Source organism: Saccopteryx bilineata, chromosome 9, assembly GCF_036850765.1.
Source record: "Saccopteryx bilineata isolate mSacBil1 chromosome 9, mSacBil1_pri_phased_curated, whole genome shotgun sequence".
In the NCBI taxonomy this organism is placed as follows: Eukaryota; Metazoa; Chordata; class Mammalia; order Chiroptera; family Emballonuridae; genus Saccopteryx; species Saccopteryx bilineata.
Genome location: NC_089498.1, coordinates 91109146 through 91132297, shown reverse-complemented (window position 1 = coordinate 91132297; position 23152 = coordinate 91109146). Strand labels below are relative to the sequence as shown.

General features: G+C 40.6%; 2 pseudogenes; both read right to left on the bottom strand.

The window, feature by feature from the left end:
- Positions 1-23152, bottom strand: part of LOC136313669 (mpv17-like protein 2) — a 62131-nt pseudogene that overhangs the window by 22954 nt on the left and 16025 nt on the right.
- On the bottom strand, positions 17178-17348 carry LOC136313717 (U2 spliceosomal RNA; annotated as a pseudogene).

Genomic DNA, 23152 nt, shown 5'->3' with positions numbered 1-23152 from the left:
TACTCGACAAAGAAGTTAAGAAAATACAATGGAATAAAGACAGCCTCTTTAATAAATGGTGCTGAGGTAATTGGACAGGCATATGCAAAAAAATGAAACTAGACCACTAACTTACACCATTTACAAAAATACACTCAAAATAGATAAAAGATTTAAATGTAAGCCGTGAAACCATAAGCATCTTAGAAGTAAACATAGGCAGTAAGCTCTCCAACATCTCTTGCAGCAATATTTTTGCTGATTTATCTCCATGGGCAAGTGAAATAAAAAAGACAAGATTAACAAATGGGACTATGTCAAACTAAAAAGCTTTTGCACAGCTAAAGACAATAAGAATAGAATAAAAAGACAAACCACACAATGGGAGAACATATTTGACAGTATGTCTGATAAGAGATTAATAACCAAAATTATAAAGAACTTGTAAATCTCAACACCAGAAAGACAAACAATCCAATCAAAAAATGGGCAAAAGAAATGAATAGACTCTTCTCCAAAGAGGACATACAGATGGCCAATAGGCATATGAAAAAATGCTCAACATCACTAATCATTAGAGAAATGCAAATTAAAACCACTATGAGATATCATCTCACACCAGCCAGAATGGCACTCATCAACAAAACAACACAGAATAAGTGCTGTCGAGGATGTGGAGAAAAGGGAACCCTCCTGCACTGCTGGTGGGAGTGCAGACTGGTGCAGCCTCTATGGAAAACAATATGGAGATTCCTCAAAAAATTGAAAATCAAATTGCCTTTTGACCCAGCATCCCACTTTTAGGAATATACCCCAAGAACACCATAGAACAGTTCCAGAAGGAGAAATGCATCCCCATGTTTATGGCAGCATTGTTCACAATAGCGAAGATCTGGAAACAGCCCAAGTGTCCGTCAGAGGACGAGTGGATTAAAAAGCTTTGGTACATATATACTCTGGAATACTACTCAGCCATAGGAAATGATGACATCGGATCATTTGCAATAACATGGAATGGCCTTGATGACATTATATGGTGTGAAACAAGTAAATCAGAAAAAGCTAAGAACTATATGAATCCATACATAGGTGGGACATAAAAATGAGACTCAGAGACATGGACAAGAATGTGATGGTGCGGGTGGGGGGGGAGTTTGTAGGGGGGAATAGGGAGAGGAAGGATAGAGAAGAGGTGGGAGGAGGGGAGGGGCACAAAAAAACCAGATTGAAGGTGACAGAAGACAATTTGACTTTGGGTGAGGGGTATACAGCATAATCAAATGTCAAAATAATCTGGAGATATTTTCTCTCAACATATGTACCCTGATTTATCAATATCACTGCATTAAATTTAATTTTAAAAAAAAGAGACCAATGGAATTCTGCTGAGATGGGGGTAAAAACTCAGGGGACTTTAGCTTTCCTATCCCAATATTTGCTTCAGAGGTTAAAGTGACAAAATGACTAGTTAATGGCACTTGATGCTGAGAAATGTTTCCTGGTGGCAGACCTGAGGGAGGGCCATGTACTTTGCCGCCCTCCTGCTGTGGGACCCTGAGCAAGTTCTTGCCCTTTTCTCTGAGCAGCTTTCTCACTCAGAGAATGGGGTTAAGAATAGTCCCTAACTTAGGGGTATGTTACAAAGCTCATACTCCCTGGGTGACCCCTCAGGGATACAAATCCATAGTTTGATTATGAATATGACAACCCATTGAGAATTTTGACACACAACACATTATTGTTATCATTTGCATGAAATAGATGTGGACACAAAAGCAGCTGTATTTTAGTTCAGGAAATAAGATGATTGCTCAGAGCACTGGGGAGAGACGGTTCCTGGTGTATGTCCAACACCTCGGGCAGAGGGGCCAGCTTGACCCTGCCCTGGGTGCCCTGGGGGCCTTGGTGGGAACCCCTCACTCGGCCTGTCACTGCTCAGCTTCTCCTCCAAGCCTGACAGCCAGATAAATTAAAAGGGTGCTAGTCAAACTTTATTTTAGATGTGTAATGAGTACTTTTTTTAGTATTACTATTTATACTAATGCAATATTTAGGATCTATTTGTACTAGAAGTCTGCCATTTATCTGGAACTCAAATGCAATTATTCTGCCTTTTTATTTGTTAAATGTGAGAACCCTGTCCCCAGGGAGAAAGGCAACATGCAAATCAGCAAACATTTCTGTTAGAATTTCTATAGAAAATCTAGGATTTACTAAAAAACAAACAAACAAATAAATAAATAAAACTAGGAAATAACTGCAATTTATACATAATGCCTTCTATAATGCATGGAAGACTCCAATACTTAAAAGTACTTAACAACTATGGCCTATTTTCTTGAATTTCATATAACCACAATGACGTTTTATGTGTGGATTTTATATTTCATTGGCTTACCATGACACCTAGTCTCCCTGTCACCAAATCTCCTCTCCCTTGAGTCCTGTCACCTAATATTACCTTCCTCACTTCTTGCTGAAGAAATCAGGGGTTTCCAATGCAATAGCCATGCATAGTACTCTGTCCACACGTCTTCATGTTAATTCTCAAGTGGCTTTTAAATTATTCCAAGTTATATGTACATAAACATGGCAATTTGAAAGTGATGACATTTAATATCTCATAGTGACCTTTCTGCAATCCTCTCACGGTTGCAGTCAGAGCTTCCTCCCCAAGCCAATGAGCAGGCCTGTGGACACTTCTTCCATCCCCCTCCAGTGAAGAGTCTTAGAAGAGAAGAAAAACCAGGGCTTGTATTCCTCTTCAAGCCCTTAAGCACTCAGTTCCCCAAAGATCATTGGTCTAAAAAATATAAAAGTAAAATCTACACGATGGTGCTTTGTTTTCTGAGGTAGAAAGAATGGAATTTGGAATAAAGTCTTTCATCTAGTGGCTGGGACATAGAGAAAGAGATCCCATTTCTTCAGACTCCGGTTCTCAGTCTCAGCTGCCACTCAAATCACCGCACTGGAGGAGGTTTAAATCTGCTCACTCTCTCTACCCCACCACAGCCTCGTCAATACTTATCCTTAGGAAAGGGTTGGTAATTTTTTTCCCCTCAAGTTCCCTATGTGACTTTAATGGCTGCCAGCATCAAGGACAGGTTCTCTGGGCAATTTAGAAACTATTACTCACAGTGAGTCAAACAAGAGAAGACTGAAGAAGACAGAGGAATGTTAGAGACCTACCTATTTTGTCCAAGTTTCTTCTGACTCCCTGTCCAACCCCGACTGACAGCCACACCCTCACTCCTGCCATCCCAGGTCATGGTGAATATGGTTTTTGGCTCTGTCTGCCTATAAGGCATGACCTCCTTGAAGTTGCTCCCCCTGTCCCGACACTCAGGTCAAATCCTGCTCACAGTGCAAACTCAGCAAATGCAGGGTTAGTGAGGGAGCCAGAATGCAGTTGCTTTTCTCTCACTGTCCGTGGACCTGGCTCCTCTCCATCTGAAGGGGCGGCTTGCAGGACCAGGATCTGCAGCTGCCCCTGAGAAGGGAGAGATCTACACACTTGTCACTCCAGAACTAACTTTTACCATGTGGAAAACAGAGCCACTCCTCTGGCCATTTAGTGTCCTTTCCAGGAAGGGACACTGTCATAATCAGTCAGGGACACCAACTCCCTTAGGTGCCACACAGGTAGGACAGAGAGGGAACTTTATGAGCAGTGCCAACATTCAGGCTCAGGAAGCTGTTGGAGGCTGAAGGGGACTGTCTTAGTCCATTCAGGCTGCTTTAACAAAATACCAAGGACTTGGGGTAAATTCCTAAAAGTGGGATAGCTTGGTCAAAAGGCAGTTCAATTTTCAGTTTTTTGAGGAATCTCCATACTGTTTTCCACAGAGGCTGCACCAGTCTGCATTCCCACCAGCAGTGCAGGAGGGTTCCCTTTTCTCCACATCCTTGCCAGCACTTCTTCTGTGTTGTTTTGTTGATGAGCGCCATTCTGACTGGTGTGAGGTGATATCTCATTGTGGTTTTAATTTGCATTTCTCTAATGATTAGTGATGTTGAGCATTTTTTCATATGCCTGTTGGCCATCTGTATGTCCTCTTTGGAGAAGTGTCTATTCATTTCTTTTGCCCATTTTTGGATTGGATTGTTTGTCTTCCTGGTGTTGAGATTTACAAGTTCTTTATAAATTTTGGTTATTAACCCCTTATCAGACGTATTGTCAAATATGTTCTCCCATTGTGTAATTTGTCTTTTTATTCTGTTCTTGTTGTCTTTAGCTGTGCAAAAGCTTTTTAGTTTGATATAGTCCCATTTGTTTATCCTGTCTTTTATTTCACTTCCCCGTGGAGATAAATATATTGCTCCGAGAGATGTCCGAGAGCTTACTGCCTATGTTTTCTTTTAAGATGCTTATGGTTTCAAGGACACCATAGAACGGCTCCAAAAGGAGAAATGCACACCCATGTTTGTGGCAGCATTGTTCACAATAGCGAAGATCTGGAAACAGCCCAAATGTCCGTCAGAGGACTAGCGGATTAAAAAGCTTTGGTACATATATACTATGGAATACTACTCAGCCATAAGAAATGATGACATCAGATCATTTACAATAATATGGATGGACCTTGATAACATTATACGGAGTGAAATAAGTAAATCAGAAAATAAACTAAGAACTATATGAATCCATACATAGAAGGGACATAAAAATGAGACTCAGAGACATGAACAAAAATGTGATGGCAACAGGGGTGGGGGTTGGGGGGAGGGGGGATGGGGTGAAGAAGGAGAGGGGGGTTGGAGGAGGGGAGGGGCACAAAGAAAACCAGATAGAAGGCAACAGAAGACAATTTAACTTTGGAGAAGGGGTATACAGCACAATCAAATGTCAAAATAATCTAGAGATGTTTTCTCTCAACATATGTACCCTGATTTATCAATGTCACTGCATTAAATTTAATAAATAAATTTAAAAAATAAATAAATAAAAGGAAACAGTTTATAAGCTGTGGGACCTCTTACCAATCCATCTTTTTCACTGGGGGAAAAAATCCCTTTTGTAGAGGTGATGAAAACCTGTATTAAAAAGTGACACAGCGGAAAAAATGGGGGCTAAGCCAGTTGGTATTTCAAAACAGAGGAGAAAAAAAAGTCAACATGGTTTAAAAAGAGTTTAAATGGGGAGGGGAGAGAGGGAGAAAAATTATGTTATATTATATTCTATGATTAACAGTTCCAGGGCAAATGATATTGGAAAAAGAACATTTAGAAAACTTAAGAATTTTGTTACATTTAAGTAAATTGCTTTTTTATAGCCAAAAACAAAACAAACAAAAAAAAAAACCAAGGACTGAACAGCTTAAACAACGTTGATGTCTCACAGTACTGGCAGCTGGGAAGTCAAACTCAGCGTGCCAGCATGGTAGAGTGCCGGTGAGAGTGCTCTTCCTGGTAAACAGTCAGCTGTCACCCTGCTGTGTCTTCACTCAGTGCAGAGAGAGCAGCTCAGGCTCCATCCTCCTGACCTTATCATAACCTAATTACCCCAAAGATAAAAATGAGACTCAGAAACATGGACAAGAATGTGATGGTAACAGGGAGTGGGGTGGAGGGGTGGGGAGGGGGTGAGGAAAGAGAGGGAGGGTAGCGGCACAAAGAAAACCAGATGGAAGGTGACAGAGGACGATTTGACTTTGAGTGAGGGGTATGCAGCATAATCAAAGGTCAAAATAATCTGGAGATGTTTTCTCGGAACATATGTACCCCGATTTATCAATGTCACTGCATTACAATTGATAAAAATAAATAAATAAATGCCATCACAAGGGAGGTTGGGGCTTCAACATATGGATTTGGAGGGCCGAAACATTCAGTAGGGAACATAAGGGAAGTTAGGACAAGAGAAGTAAGGAAGCAAAAGGGAAAAACACAAGATCTCAGGGGAGAAGTTGCATGCACGGGGAAACATAAAGCCAGGTTGGTGGTTCCTCACCATGCAGTGGTGTTGGGATTAGCACGCTGTGACCCTTGAAGTTGGAGACAAAGCAGTGTTTGTCCCTTGGTCGTCCCTCTCATCTGAGACCTTCAGATTTATAGGAAGAGATGAGAGGACAGAAGTGCAGCCTCTTCTTTGGGAAGTGAGAGGCTGTGGGTCACTTACTAGGTTTGTTAATGATGCTTTTCCCAGGGTGACCCAAACCCACCCATTTCTGTAGCACCAGCTGGTCAGTTAGCAGATGTGTGGTGATCTCCAGGTATCCCCAGGTGCTGCACAGGGAGCAAGATGTGCAAGTTCCCATCCCCAAGGGACCCACAACCTGTGTGTGTGTGTGTGTGTGCGGGGGTACTAAAGAATCACACAGGCACACCGAGGCCAGAGGCCCAAGTGTGGGTGGTGTCTGTCTGAGTTCATCTGATGGGGGCACCAAGGAAAACCAACTGGGGAGAGTAGACACTGGTTCCCTTGGGTCCCTGCTGGCTGCAGGCCGGGGCTGGCCAAGTCTTCTACTGAAGGCTCTCATTCTGTCCACCCTAGCCTGTGTCCGGGTCCTGAGAACCCTTCTGCCCCACCTCCAGAGGCAGAGAGTAGCAGAGAGCCCAGTCCTCTTGTGACATCCCTTTACCTGGGCCGACACCTTACAGGCAGTCTCTTCACTGAACCCTCATCAAATTAGCCAATGTAATTGCATCACCTGATTCCTGCTGGGACCCTGACCAGCCTAACCCAGTGACCTTGTCTGGGAGGTCAGGGAAGGTTACAAAGAAAAAGATGTTTGAACTGAGTTCTGAAGGATGTTTCCAATGGCTTCTAATGGGCGTGTCCAACATGCATGTTTGGTCTGTGCAAGGGATTTTGTGAGCTTAAAACAACAGCAAGGGGAACTGTAGAAGGCAGAGGGAGACCCTAGTAAGCCCTGCTGCTCCTAGCTATGCTTGGCCAGATGCCCCTGGGCCTGGACTCAGCTATAAGGAAGAACAGGGGGCAACTCCCATCCCTTCAACAACACTGCCAATGCCACACACCTTCTGCACGTGCGGACCTCAGGTCGTCTGTGTGCTCCCTGAGAGACCTAGGAAACAACAGGAGGGCTAGAATTCAACTTTGGGGCTGCTGTGTGAAACTGTAAACCTCATGAACCCCCTTGAACTTTATCTTTTTGGGCTGGTACCCCAGGAAAATGTGGGTTAGAAGTAGTCACATAGACACATATTCCAAATTCTATATTATAATCCTAAAGTTTTATTATTCGGGTTTACTGTTGGCATAACAAATTTCCATGAACTTGGTGGTTTGAACCAGTAGACAATTATTTGCTCACAGTCTGGAAGCTGGGAGTCTGGAATCAAAGTGTCTCTGGGCCTTGCTTCTTCCGGGGATTGAAGGGCAATATTTGTCCTTGCCTCTCCCAGCTCTGAAGGCTGTCGCAGTCCTCAGCTGTGCTATATCATGCCAGTTCTCAAGACCAACCTGATCAAACCTCCCTCTGCTCCATCTTTGCGTCACCTCCTCCTCTGTGTGTGTAAGACTCTCCCCCGCCTCACCTTCTCAGGCACTTGTGTTTGCATTTGGGGATCCTGTCTCAGGCTACCACATCAGGCAATGAGGCTTCATGTTTCTGTGTGACACACAGAGCAGAAGCTGGATTGCAGAGGAGCCACTGACTGACAGCAGAATGCAAGATCCCTAATATGCCACTGCCATCTAGTCCCATTCCGTCACTGGGCTACTCTAGGCATTGGCTCTCTGTTTTATAAATGGGCTAGTAAAAGTTAATTAAGTACCATGGCCCACTAGGCGGTCTCTAGACTGGCTTTAAGACCCCTTGCAAAATGGGTGCTCTTATATATGCAAATATTTTTGGAGCCCTTTCTAGTTCCTCTGAAGTTCTGGTGACAAAAAAGACCCATAAAGGGCCAACTGGCTGTCTTCTGTCCTAAATATTAACCTTCAGCCTCCAGAAGAGAGCTGGGAGCTTTCAAAGGGTAGCCAGGCCCCAGACCAGTTCAGTCAGAACCCATGGGGGTAGTGCTGGACATGGACAACCTGTTATATCTTTCTAGGAGATCCTAAAATTCAGACAGGGTGGGAAACAAGAACTCATCAATTCCTTTCCTTTAATGTCCTTTCCAGGTGAGGCACTTGATAAATCACAGAGACAGACCATGGGTCTGGAATCTGGTTTCACATGAGCACCATTTAAAAAACACAGACTTCTGGCTTCCCTACCCCTGTGTGTGATTCAATTAATATATGTGTGACATGCCATCAGGACCTAAGGCTTCCTGGGTGATTTCAGGGTCCTTCCCATGCTGAGGGCCCTGTAGCAGGAAAACAGGTGGCCTTCCATTATAGCTACTGTTCCAAAGAGGGACTCTTAGACCTAGGGAGGCCATTCTGACAAGGAGAGTTTCTAGACCATAGAAGGGTCTAGAAAGGTAGATTATGGAAATGATTTATCTGGAAATCAGTGAGGTTTTTAGTGGTCAGAGGATTTAGCCATGGCTTTGCTGCCAGAGGGTTGAGGCATGGATTAGATGACCTTTTGAAATTCCTGACAATTCCTTGAGTGTATGAATGCTGCTATCAAGCCTGCCCTTCATAGATTCTGCTGCCATTTATACAAGGGATGTAAAATGACAAAAATAACCTGCTGAATTCGGGATTGTGGAAAATCTCATTACTGGTAATGAAAATTACAGGAAGCCTTGCCGACTTCTGCTCCCTCCCCAAGACTAACATGAGAGCATGTTTTTTCTTCTGATGCAATAATTAAGTTTGCCCAAGAAAACGTCTCCGTGAATGCCTGAAGGCAAGGGCTAAATGTAGCCTTTAACTGACTGATACATGAGACCCTCTCGGTTACTAAACTCTTCAGGACAGAAAGACTTCCCGAGTGGTGGTGGTGGCAGCAGTGGTGGGCTGTCTGTAAACACTGGCTTTGTTAGGAAATGGAAGAGGGTTGGGGTGACTGCTGAAGTTAGCAGTGGCCCCAACTTAAAAACCAGAGCCTGAAGTCAGGATGCCAAGATGAAAATAGCATCTCAAAGAAAGTCTCATCAGTACCATGGGGGCAGAGACACATTCCCACAACAATGAGCACAGAAGCGTGGGCACTGCATTGGCATTGCAGGTGCGCAGGGAGCAAAACACAGCCCTGTCTCCTTTCAGGGAAATCTCATTTAGTGAGAATGATCTTAATCTAGGCATCTCACCAGAACACACAGAAAACTGACTAAGACTGAGTGTGTGGTGAATGATGCCTGCTATGGAAGATGAAAGTCTGAGCAGAATTAAATTGGGCTGAAGGCTAAGAACAATGTACCCATAGGCCACAGAAGAGACAGATAATTGCTTCATTGCAAAATGTGCAAATGAATATGGCATAAGGGGTTAGCCTCCAGCTATCAGTGACACAAAATGTGAAAACCCAGTGATCTCTCTCCTCTGGAGGGACATTCAAAGGATGGGCAGTGTGCCATGAATGGGGTCCTCACTGCTCTTTGGATGGAAGTGCAAATGGGCTCGACCCATTGGCAAAAATAAGTTGTGTCTCAGGCACAGATATATGTTTCAACTCATTATTTTCACTCGTGGAAATTTTAGAAACAATCTCACACCAAAGGCTCTAGGCTCAAAGGTATATATTCTGTGGTGTTATAGTCATAAGCAGAAGCCAAACTCTCCTACAACCACACAGAAAGGACCTTTAAGCCCCAAATGGGCATATATACATTGAAATACTATTAGACCAACAAAACAAATTTATAAAGGAATCAAAGATTCTAATGATAAAGGAACAATAACTGAAATATGCAAGAAAAAATATTATAATTATTTTGGCAACAACTATATAAAAATAAAAGGCTGTATAAAAAAATTAAAGATTTTTTTTTTTTCATTTTTTCATTTTTCTGAAGCTGGAAACGGGGAGAGACAGTCAGACAGACTCCCGCATGCGCCCGACCGGGATCCACCCGGCACGCCCACCAGGGGCGACGCTCTGCCCACCAGGGGGCGATGCTCTGCCCATCCTGGGCGTCGCCATGTTGCGACCAGAGCCACTCTAGCGCCTGAGGCAGAGGCCACAGAGCCATCCCCAGCGCCCGGGCCATCTCTGCTCCAATGGAGCCTTGGCTGCGGGAGGGGAAGAGAGAGACAGAGAGGAAAGCGCAGCGGAGGGGTGGAGAAGCAAATGGGCGCTTCTCCTGTGTGCCCTGGCCGGGAATCGAACCCGGGTCCTCCGCACGCTAGGCCGACGCTCTACCGCTGAGCCAACCGGCCAGGGCTAAAGATTTTTTTTAATGTTAGAGTTGTGGTATGACCAAAAGCTATTTTTATTTTATTTAATTGTCTAGAATAAATATTATTTTATAATAAAAGGAGTTTTTTGTTTGTTTCTTGTTTTTTTTAAAAAAATATTAATTCTCTTTCAGTTGCTCAATGGAAGAACACTTAATTATTGTAATCACTATCTTTGTCACTGTTGGCCCAGTGACATGCTCTTTCCCCCATTCACACACAAATACACAAAGGGTCTCTCAGCAGAAAATGAAGGTAGAGTTGCTCTGACTGTGGTGGGAAGCCAGCAGCTCTGATCAGTGGTTTCACAGTCTCTCCCTGAAACAAACACACACAGCACATAGTCTAACAGGATTATCTCTGGACTAGGTAAATCTGAAGAATTTTTATGTTACTGGGACTAGATATATGATGCTTAAAACTTGTATTAGTTATTGACTTCTGTGTAACAAATTACCCCCAAACTTAGTGACTTGAAACAGCAAACACTTATTATCACACCATATGTGTGACCCTGGAATTCAGGTATAGCTTTTCTGCTCCTGAGTCAAGGTGTCTTACAAGGGTGCACCCAAGGTGTTGGCCTTGGCTGTGGTTATCTCAACACTCAACAGGGAAGGATTTACTCATGTGGTTGTTGGCAGGATTTGTTCTTCACTGGCTGTCAGCATGTGGGTCTCTCCATTGGGGCAGCTCATAACATGGCTTTCCTCAGAGGAGAGGCTTGTAAGACAGAAAGCACTAGAAGGTGATCAAGCCATAACCACAATATTTTTGTAACCTAATCTTGGAAATGACATCCCATTTCATTTGCTGTTTTCTATTCATTGCAAGAAAGTTCAAGGTCCAGTCCATACAAAAGGGACTCCCATGAGGGAATTAGTACCAGGACACAGGGTTTGTTGAACTACCTCGGAGTATGCCAGCCATGCACCTCATTAAATAAACTTTCTTTTCACATCTAAGCTGCGCCTACTCTAAACTAAAGTGGGTCCAATGCTCACCAATGCTCCTTTTAAGTACATCTTTCCCATTCAGTTTCTGTATGACAGACATTTGTCTTCTAGTAGAGCTTCAAGGGCTTATGTCCCTGAGTTCTTATAACTTCAAAAATAGAATAATACTGTACAAGGGGCAAGATAGAAATGAAGTAGGCAGACACACAGACTCTCAGCTCACACCACCAAACTGGATTACAAGCTAATTTATGAACAATCAGCATGAAAAACCAACTCTAGACTACAAGAACAGCTCTCAAAAACCAAGGAGCAAAGAAGAAGCCACAACAAACCAGGTAGGGAACACCGGAATTTCCCCTGCTTACAGGAATGGGGGGGAGGGGTGAAGCTGAGAGCCCAGAGGGGCTCTCACTCCAAAAAAAAGAGCAGAAAATACTGCTCACAGCCACTTGCCTGGTGACCAGGGAATGAGGTGTGTTGAAAGTGATGGCTTGACTTCCAAAAAAAAAAGGGGGGGGGAGAGAGAGAGAGAGACAGATGGTGAGGAGAAGAGGAATGCAGGGAACAACCTGAGAAGCTGACTCCTCCAGTGCTGGAGGCAGCCATAGTTGAAGGAGGGGTTGATCCTTCCACAAAACAAAAGACTTAAGTGCTTTTGGGTCACAGATCTCCATATATCACTCTAGCTACAATCAGTGCAACAGGACACAGCTGAAAATAAGAACTGGAGAGGAGGGACAGTAACTCAGGTCCCCATGGAGATCTGAGATACACCTCCCCCTACTGAAGTTGAGAAACACCCTGCCCCCAGAAAGTATAATTGGTAGAAGGGGCCTTCAGAGTCTCAGGTTACACCCACCGCATTCCTGGATACAGTTTCAAATAAGCTCCCTGCAGAGATCAGTAAACAAGACTATCACCTGTTAAGAAAACAAACAAATCAAGACTTCAAAGTGGCCCAAATCCTAAAGTGGATTACAATAATAGCTAATGCCAACCCAAGAAGACCTAGAAATAACACAATTGAAAACTGGAGGCAGACAACACCAAGCCTAAATTCAATCAGCTCTACAAACAAAACAACCAAACACACAGACATAATGAGAAGACAGAAAAGTGCAATCCAATGAAACCACAAGAGAAACCTCCAGAAAATGAACTGAGTGATATGGAAATAACCAAACTTCCGGATGTGGAGTTCAAAATAATGATTGTAAGGATGAGTAGGGATCTCAGGACAACAATGGATGGTCATTATGGACACCTAAATAAAGAAATAGCAAGTATAAAAAAGGATATTGAAATATTAAAAAAGAATTAGTCGGAGATGACAAATACAATATCAGAAATGAAGACCACAATGGAAGGATTAAAAACAGGATGGAAAGAGCTGAGGATCAAATCAGTGAGTTGGAGGACAACTGAAATGAAGGCATGTAAAGCAGAGAGGAAAAAAGAAGAGACGCAAAAAGTCAGAGGAAACTCTTAGAGAGCTCTGTGACAACATGAAGAGAAATAACATCCACATCATAGGGGTTCCTGAAGAATAAGAGAAAGAACAAAGGATAGAGACCTTGTTCAATCATATCATAGCTGAAAACTTTCTTAAATTAATGCAGCAGAAACTCTCACAAGATCAAGAAGCACAGAGAACTCCATTAGAGAGAAATCCAAAGAAACCTACACCAAGACATATCATAATTAAAATACCAAAGCTAAGTGATAAAAAGAAAATATTAAAAGCTGCTAGAGAAAAAAAAGTTATCACCTACAAAGGAGCCCCCATAAAGATGAATTCTGACTTCTCAACAGAAACACTTGAGGCCAGAAGAGAATGGCAAGACATATTCAAAATAATGCAGAACAAGAACCTACAACCAAGACTACTTTATCCAGCAAGGCTATCATTTAAAATAGAAAAAGAAATAAAAAGCTTCCCAGACAAAAAAAATACTCAAGGAATTCATTAAAACCAAACCAATGCTGCAGGAAATGTTAAGGGGCCTGTTGTAAACAGATCAAAGTGGGAAAAGAATATAGCAAAAAAGGAATACAGCTTTAAAGAATAAAATGGCAATAAACAACAACATATAAATAATAACCTTAAATGAAAATGGATTAAATAATCCAATCAAAGGCATAGGGTAGCTGCATGGATAAGAAAAAAGGACCCATATATATGCTATCTACAAGAGACACACCTGAAAAAAAAAAAAAGATGCACATAGACTGAACGTAAAAGGATGGGGGGAAAAAAAACATTTCAGGCAAATGAAAATTAAAAAAAAGCTGGGGTAGCAATACTTATATCAGACAATTTGACTTTAAAACAAAGGCTATCATAAGGGCTAAAGAAAGTCACTACATAACGATAAAGGGACTATTCAACAGGAAGATATAACTATTACAAATATTTACGCATCTAATATAGGAGCACATAAATATATAAAGCAGACTTTGATGGATATAAAGGATGAGATGAACAGCAATACTATAATAGTAGGGGATTTCAATACCCCACTAACAACACTAGATAGATCCTCAAGAAAGAAAATTAAGAAAGAAACAGCAGACTTATTGGAAACACTAGATCAACTCGATTTAATAGATATCTTCAGAACCTTTTACCCTAAAGCAACAGAATATATATTCTTTTCAAGTGCTCATGGTACATTCCCTAGGATAGGCCACATGTTAGGGCACGAAAGTGGTCTCAACAAATGTAAGAAGATTGAAATCATATCACGCACTTTCTCTGATCACAATGGCATGAAACTAGAAATCAACCACAACAGAGAAGCTCAAAAATTCTCAAACACATGAAAATTAAATAGCAGGTTGTTAAATAACAAATGGATTAAGAATGAGATCAAAAAGGGGCCAAGAACATACAATGGAGAAAAGAAAGCCTCTTCAATAAATGGTGGTGGGAAAACTGGAAAGCTACATGCAAAAGAATGAAACTGGACTACAGTTTGTCCCCTTGTACTAAAATTAATTCAAAATGGATCAAAGATCTAAACATAAGACCTGAAACAATTAAGTACATAGAAGAAGACATAGGTACTCAACTCATGGACCTGGGTTTTAAAGAGCATTTTATGAATTTGACTCCAATGGCAAGAGAAGTGAAGGCAAAAATTAATGAATGGGACTACATCAGACTAAGAAGTTTTTGCTCAACAAGAGAAACTGATAACAAAATAAACAGGAAGCCAACTAAACGGGAAATGATATTTTCAAACAACAGCTCAGATAAGGGCTTAATATCCAAAATATACAAAGAACTCATAAAACTCAACAACAAATAAACAAACAATCCAATAAAAAAATGGGAAGAGGACATGAACAGACACTTCTCCCAGGAGGAAGTAAAAATGGCCAAAAGATATATGAAAAGATGCTCATCTTCTTTAGTTATTAAAGAAATGCAAATCAAAACTGCAATGAGATACCACCTCACACCTGTTAGATTAGCTATTATTAACAAGACAGGTAATAGCAAATGTTGGAGAGGCTGTGGAGAAAAAGGAACCCTCATACACTGTTGGTGGGAATGTAAAGTAGTACAACCATTATGGAAGAAAGTATGGTGGTTCCTCAAAAAACTGAAAATAGAACTACCTTATGACCCAGCAATCCCTCTACTGGGTATATACCCCAAAAACTCAGAAACATTGATACGTAAAGACACATGCAGCCCCATGTTCATTGCAGCATTGTTCACAGTGGCCAGGACATGGAAACAACCAAAAAGTCCATCAATAGACGACTGGATAAAGAAGATGTGGCACATATACATTATGAAATACTACTCAGCCATAAGAAATGATGACATCGGAACATTTACAGCAAAACGGTGGGATCTTGATAACAATATACGAAGTGAAATAAGTAAATCAGAAAAAACCAGGAACTGCATTATTCCATACGTAGGTGGGACATAAAAGTGAAACTAAGAGACATTGATAAGAGTGTGGTGGTTATGGGTGGAGAGGGGAAAGGGAGAGGAAAAGGGTGAGGGGGAGGGGCACAAAGAAAACTAGATAGAAGGTGACAGAGGACAATCTGACTTTGGGTGATGGGTATGCAACATAATTGAAAGACAAGATAACCTGGACTTGTTCATCTTTGAATATATGTAACCTGATTTATTGATGTTGCCCCATTAAACAAATAAAATTATAATTTAAAAAAAAGAATGGGATCAAAGAAGAAATAAAAAAAAATTCCTAGAAGTGAATCATAATAAGCATACAACAACTCAAAATTTATTGGACACAGCAAAGGCAGTACGGAGAGGGAAGTTTATAGCACTACAGGCACACTTTAAGAAACTAGAAATCGCTCAAATAAACAACAACCCTGCATCTAAAAGAACTAAAAAAAAAAACCCAGCAAGTAAAACACAAATGTAGTAGACGGAAGAAAATAAAGATCAGAGTGGAAATAAATGACATAGAGTATAAAAAAACAATACAGAGGATCCATAAAATGAGGAGCTGGTTCTTTGAAAAGGTAAACAAGATCTATGTACCTTTAACTAGACTCACCAAGAGAAAAAAAGGACTCGAATAAATACAATTAGAAATGAGAGTGAAGAAATAAAAACTGACACAACAGAAATACAAAATATTGTAAGAAAATACTATGAAGAACTTTATGCCAAAAAACTAGACAACCTAGATGAAATGAACAAATTCCTTGAAACATACAATCTTCCAAAATCAGAAATCAGAAAACCTAAACATACCAATTACAACAAAGGAGATCAAAACAGTTATCAAAAAACTTCCAACAAAGAAAAGTCCTGGGCCTGATGGCTTCACAAGTGAATTCTACCAAATATTCAAAGAAAAACTAACTCCTATCTTTCTCAAGCTATTTCAAAAAATCCAAGAGGAAGGAAGACTTTCAAACTCCTTTTATGAGGCGAGCATAATCCTGATTCCAAAACAAGGCAAAGACAACACAAAGAAAAAAAAATTATAGGCCAATATCCCAGATGAATATAAATGCTAAAATTCTCAACAAAATATTAGCAAACTGGATCCAACAATATATGAAAAAAATCATACACCATGATCAAGTGGGATTTATTCTGTGGAGGCAAGACTGGTACAATATTTGCAAATCAATCAATGTGATTCATCACATAAACAAAAGGAAGGAGAAATACCACATGATAATTTCAATAGATGGAGAAAAAGCATTTGATGAAATCCAGCACTCGTTCATGATTAAAACTCTCAGCAGAGTGGGAATACAGGTAACATACCTCAACATGATAAAAGCCATCTATGACAAACCCACAGCCAACATCATACTCAATGGGGAAAATTTAAAAGCAATCCCACAGGGGTGCCTCCTTTCACCACTCTTATTCAACATAGTCCTGGAAGTCCTAGCCACAGCAATTAAACAAGAAAAAGAAATAAAAGGCATTCAAGTTGAAAAAAAAGAAGTAAAACTATCATTATTTGCAGATGATAGGATATTGTATAGAGAAAATCCTAAAGTCTCAATCAAAAAAATACTGGGTTGATAAATGAGTTCAGCAAAGTGGCAGGATATAAAATCAATACTCAGAAATCAGAGGCATTTTTATACACCCACAATGAACAGTCAGAAAGAGAAATTAAGGAAACAATCCCCTTCACTATTACAACCAAAAAAATATAGTACGTAGGAGTAAATTTAACCAAGTGAACTAAAGACTTGTACTTGGAAAACTATAAAACATTGATAAAAGTAATCAAGGAAGATACAAGCAAGTAGAAGCATATACCATGCTCATGGTTAGGAAGAATAAACATCCTTAAAATGTCTACATTACCCAAAGCAATTTATAAATTCAATGTAATACCAATTTAAATACCAATGACATACTTCAAAGATATAGATCACATATAACAAAAATTTATATGGAACCAAAAAGAACATGAATAGCTGAAGCAATCTTAAAAAAAAAAGAATAAAGTTGGAGGTATCACACTTCCTGATATCTAGTTATACTACAAGGCCATTGTACTCAAAACAGCCTCGTACTGGCATAAGAACAAGCATATAGATCAATGGAACAGAACAGAGAACCCAGAAATAAACCCACAGCTTTACTACACTTGATCTTAGCCAAAAGGCCGAGAAGCGATGAAAACCCACAGCTTTATAGACAACTGATATTCGACAAAGAAGGTAATGCTATACAATGCAATAAAGACAGCGTCTTTAATAAATGGTGTTGGAAAAATTGGACAGCTACCTGAAAAAAAATGAAACTAGACCACTAACTTACACCATTCACAAAAATACACTCAAAATGGCTAACAGACTTAAATGTAAGCCGTGAAACCATAAGCATCTTAGAAATAAACATAGGCAGTATGCTCTCCGACATCTCTCGCAGCAATATATTTGCTGATTTGTCTCCACGGGCAAGTGAAATAAAAGAAAGGATAAGCAAATGGGGCTATATCAAACTAAAAAGATTTGTGCAGCGAAAAACGATAAGAACAGAATAAAAAGACAGACTACACAATGGGAGAACATATTTGACAATACGTCTGATAAAGTGTTAGTAACCAAAATTTATAAAGAACTTGTAAATCTCAACACCAGGAAGACAAACAATCTAATCAAAAATGGACAAAAGAAATTAATAGACACTTCTCCAAAGAGGACATACAGATGGCCAATAGGCATATAAAAAAATGCTCAACATCACTAATCATTGGAGACATGCAAATTAAAACCACAATGAGATATCACCTCACACTGGTCAGAATGGCTCTCATCAACAAAATAACAAAGAATAAGTGCTGGTGAGGATGTGGAGAAAAGGGAACCCTCCTGCACTGCTGGTGGGAATGCAGACTGGTGCAACCACTGTGAAAAACAGTATGGAGATTCCTATAAAAATTAAAAATCAAACTGCCTTTTGACCCAGCTATTCCACTTTTAGGAACGTACCCTAAAAACACCATAGAGGGATGACATCAGAGTAATGGCGGGGTAGGAAGTGATACCGATAAATCTCCCCCAAAACTCAACAAGATCTTCAACCAGAAACAGAAAAACCTATCCTTGGAGCCTCCAGATGTTTCGCAATACACCCGAAGGTATGATCAAGCGAAAAATTGGCTAAATATATAACCAAACCCCGAAGGAAATAGGGAGTAAGAAATGCTCCGCCTTCCTCACTAACCTAAACAGGACAGCTTTCACTGGAAACTGAGAATATAGAAACTAAGGTGGGGAAAGGGGGTGAATAGATCCAGCCCGCGGCACAAACAGCCAAACCAGGCTGTGGCACGGAGATCCAAGCCGAGGAAAAACTGTTCCTTTGACAACCCGGGCAATACAGCTAACACTGGTACCAAACCCAGACAAAGAAGACAAGCGGGGCAACCATTTTACCTGATCTCCTGGTCGGAGCGCACAGATAGTGGGCGATAGATTCCTTCCAAAGCCCAGGAGTGTGTGCCCGTGTTGTCCCACAGAGAGGCAGAGTGAGAGGCATTTGTGTGGGCCGAAAGTGGAATCTCCGGGCCGCCCCAGCGCCCTGGGGGAGCCGCGCACAGGGAGCGAGAACTAATTCCAACGCTGGAACTTTTCCGTATGGGAGGGGTTTCACTCAGAGGGTGAGGCTGCTGGTCTGATATCCTGGTCTGTGTGTGCAGATAGTGACCCAGAGATTCCTCCGAGTGCCTCGGCAGTGCCTGCCCATGTTATCCCACAGAAGGACATAGTCAGGGGCCTTTGTGTGGGCCAAAAAGTGGAATCTCAGACCGCCCCAGCGCCCTGAGGGAGCCGTGCACGGGAAGGGAGCGAGAACTAATTCCAACACTGGAACTTGTTTGTGCGGGAGGGGTTTCACTCAGAGGGTAAGGTGGCTGGCCTGATATCCTGGTCAGCGTGCACGGAGAGTGGGCAAGAGACTCCTCCCAGCACCTCAGGAGTGGGAGCCCATGTTATTCTATAGAGGGGCAGAGTCAGGGGCCTTTGTGTGGGCCAAAAGCAGAATCTCAGGCCGCCTCAGTGCCGCACACGGGGACGGAGCGAGAGCCAATTCCAATGCTGAAACTTTTCAGTGCGGGAGGGGGGTTTCACTCAGAGGACGAGACTTTCGGCCTGACATCCTGGTCTGCGCGCGCAGATAGTGAGCAAGAGTTTCCTCCAAGTGCCCCGGGAGTGGGTGCCCGCCTGTGTTACCGGACAGAGTGGCAGAGCCAGAGGTCTTTGAGTGGGCAGAAGCCCCACCTGATTATGCTAGCAGCTCTGACTGACTGAGCCTGACACAGAGCCCTGTGCTGAGTGGGAATAGAGTGGGGAGTGGCCAGCTCTTTGAGCCTCTTACTATCCAGGCAGAGGCAGCAGCAACCCCATAGCTGGATTATCAGGCTACTAATTGAGGAAGGAAAGACTACGAGAGAGGCTCCAGGAACCCGCCTCTCTCACTGTCGGAGCTTATAAATACTAATGAGCCTCTACTGCCAATGAGACTAAAGCACAATACATGACATTGCCATAGAGACTTATCAACTGCAAACCTCTACCTGAGCGTGCCAAAGGGGCAGAACCCAGGGTACAGAGTCACCGACCAGGAAGAGGGAGAGAAAAAAAAAAGCAAGAAGATAACCTCTCAAAATCAAGAATAATCCGCAGACTTTATAACCTATCCTATTTTATTATATTTGTTCGTTTGTTTCTCTTATCTTCATCCTTGATTTTTTTTTTTCCTCCTCCAATTTGGTCATTTAACTCTCTACCGGTCTTACTCTCTCCTCTCCTTGAACTACACTACCCATAAGTGTTACATCTCCCATTATCTTTTCTTTCCTCTTTCTTTCTCTCTATGAGGGTTGCACTCCAAAACCCTTAATTCTCTCTCTCTCTCTTTCCTCTTTTTTCTTTTTTCTACTTTTAGTGGTTCCCTCTTTTTTTCTCTCTCTCTCTCTTTCTTTTCTCCCTCTATATTAGTTTCTTCCTTTCTCCTTTACGTCTCCTCTCATTCAAACCTCAATAACGAACAAATTATCTTATCTGGGACTCAAACTTATGTTTGTGTCATTTTGGGGGGTTTTTACTTCACCTTTTTAACTCACTAGAAGTGCTCCCATCCCTGGCTCTCCATTTTATCAAGCTCTTGTTCCACTAAATACAATAGTAATTTTTTAATTTGTCCCCCCATTTTCCTGTTTCCCTCTTATTCCTCTCATTATAACTCTTAGTCAACCAACACCTAAAGGCAAATCATTTTATTCTTGATCCAAATTGTTTCATTATTTGCTTTTTGTGGGTAAATACCCCCCTTTTTTATTTATTTATTTATTTTTTATTTTTTTTTTTGCCCCTTTATTACTTTTCCCCAATTCAGGCCCTCCATTACAGGCATTGTTTGTTCTATAAATATAATATAATTCACAGTTCACCAGAAGATTTTCTCAAGAAAGAGGGGAGAGGATAGGAGAGAAAAAAAGGAGGGGGGAATAATTTCCTCTTTTTTTAATTTTTATTTTATTTTTCTTTATTTGATTATTAATTTAAAAAAAACAACTTTTTTCAATTTTTTATTTTTTTAACATTTTATTCTTTATTAAATCTCATTAATACTATCAACAAAACCACCCTCAGATACCATTAAGGAAGAGAAAATCAAATATCATGAATACAAAAGAAAGAGAGGTAACACAGATAGATGAGGAAAAATTTATGGAGAAAAAATTTAATATATTAAAAACCTAGGAGCTAAATGACAGAGAATTCAGAATAGAAATCCTAAAAATACTCAGAGATATACAGGAAAATACAGAAAGGCAATTTAGGGAGCTCAGAAAACAACTCAATGAACACAAAGAATATATGTCCAAGGAAATTGAAACTATATAAACAAATCAAACAGAGATGAAAAACTCAATTCACGAGCTGAAAAACAAGGGAACAAGCTTAGCTAATAGAATAGGCCAGATAGAAGAGAGGATTAGTGAAATAGAAGACAAGCAACTTGAGGCACAACAGAGAGAAAAAGAAAGACTCAAAAATTTTAAAAAATGAGATAGCCCTACAAGAATTACCTGACTCAATCAGAAAGAATAACATAAGAATAATAGGTATATCAGAGGGAGAAGAGACAGAAAATGGAATGGAGAACATACTCAAACAAATAATAGATGAGAACTTCCCAAGCCTGTGGAAAGAACTAAAGCCTCAAGTTCATGAAGCAAACAGAACTCCGAGTTTTCTTAACCCCAACAAACCTACTCCAAGGAACATCATAATGAAATTGGCACAAACCAATGGCAAAGAAAAAATTCTCAAGGCAGCCAGGGAAAAGAAGAATACAACATATAAAGGAAGACCCATTAGACGATCATCAGATTTCTCAGCAGAAACTCTACAAGCTAGAAGAGAGTGGACCCCAATATTTAAAGTCCTGAAAGAGAGGATACTTTCAGCCACAAATACTATACGCATCAAAGCTATCCTTCAAATATGAAGGAGAAATAAAAACATTCACAGATACACAAAAGATGAGGTAATTTATCATCAGAAAACCCCCACTCCAGGAATTACTAAAGGGGGTTCTCCAATCAGATACAAAGCACAAAAAAAAATAAAGCCACAAGTAAAAGCTCCAAGAAGAACACAATAAAACCAAATTTAAACTGTGACAACAACAAAAATAAAGGGGGGAGAGGATAGAGATTAACAGTAGCAAAGGATGATGGAGTGCAAAAGTACTCACAAAATAGTGCGCTACAATGAACAGGGTAGGAACCCTTTTCATTACTTAAAGGTAATCACCATTGAAAAAAACCACCACACAAGCACATGAGATAAAAAAGATAGCAATAGAGGAAAGATGTATGGAATACAACCAAATAAAAACAAAAGATAGAAAAACGAAAGAGAAGGATCAAACAAGACACAAAACTAACAGAAAGCAATCTATAAAATGGCAATAGGGAACTCACAAGTGTCAATAATTACACTGAATGTAAACAGATTAAACTCACCAATAAAAAGACACAGAGTAGCAGAATGGATTAAAAAAGAAAATCCAACTGTATGCTGCCTACAGGAAACTCATCTAAGTAACAAGGATAAAAACAAATTCAAAGTGAAAGGCTGGAAAACAATACTCCAAGCAAATAACATCCAAAAAAAAGCAGGCGTAGCAATACTCATATCTGATAATGCTGACTACAAGACAACAAAAGTACTCAGAGACAAAAATGGCCATTACATAATGGCTAAGGGGACACTGAATCAAGAAGACATAACAATTCTTAATATATATGCACCAAACCAAGGAGCACCAAAATATATAAGACAGCTACTTATTGACTTTAAAACAAAAACTGACAAAAATACAATCATACTTGGAGACCTCAATACACCGCTGATGGCTCTAGATCAGTCATCCAAACAGAGAATCAACAAAGATATAGTGGCCTTAAACAAAACACTAGAGCACCTGGATATGATAGACATCTACATGACATTTCATCCCAAAGTGACTGAGTATACATTTTTCTCCAGTGTACATGGATCATTCTCAAGAATTAACCATATGTTGGGCCACAAAAACAACATCAACAAATTCAGAAAAATCGAAGTTGTACCAAGCATATTTTCTGATCATAAAGCCTTGAAACTAGAATTCAACTGCAAAAAAAGAGGAAAAAAATCCCACAAAAATGTGGAAACTAAACAACATACTTTTAAAAAATGAATGGGTCATAGAAGAAATAAGTGCAGAGATCGAAAGATATATACAGACTAATGAAAATGACAATACGACATATCAGAATCTATGGGATGCAGCAAAAGCAGTGATAAGAGGGAAGTTCATATCACTTCAGGCATATATGAACAAACAAGAGAGAGCCCAAGTGAACCACTTAACTTCCCACCTTAAGGAACTAGAAAAAGAAGATCAAAGACAACCCAAAAC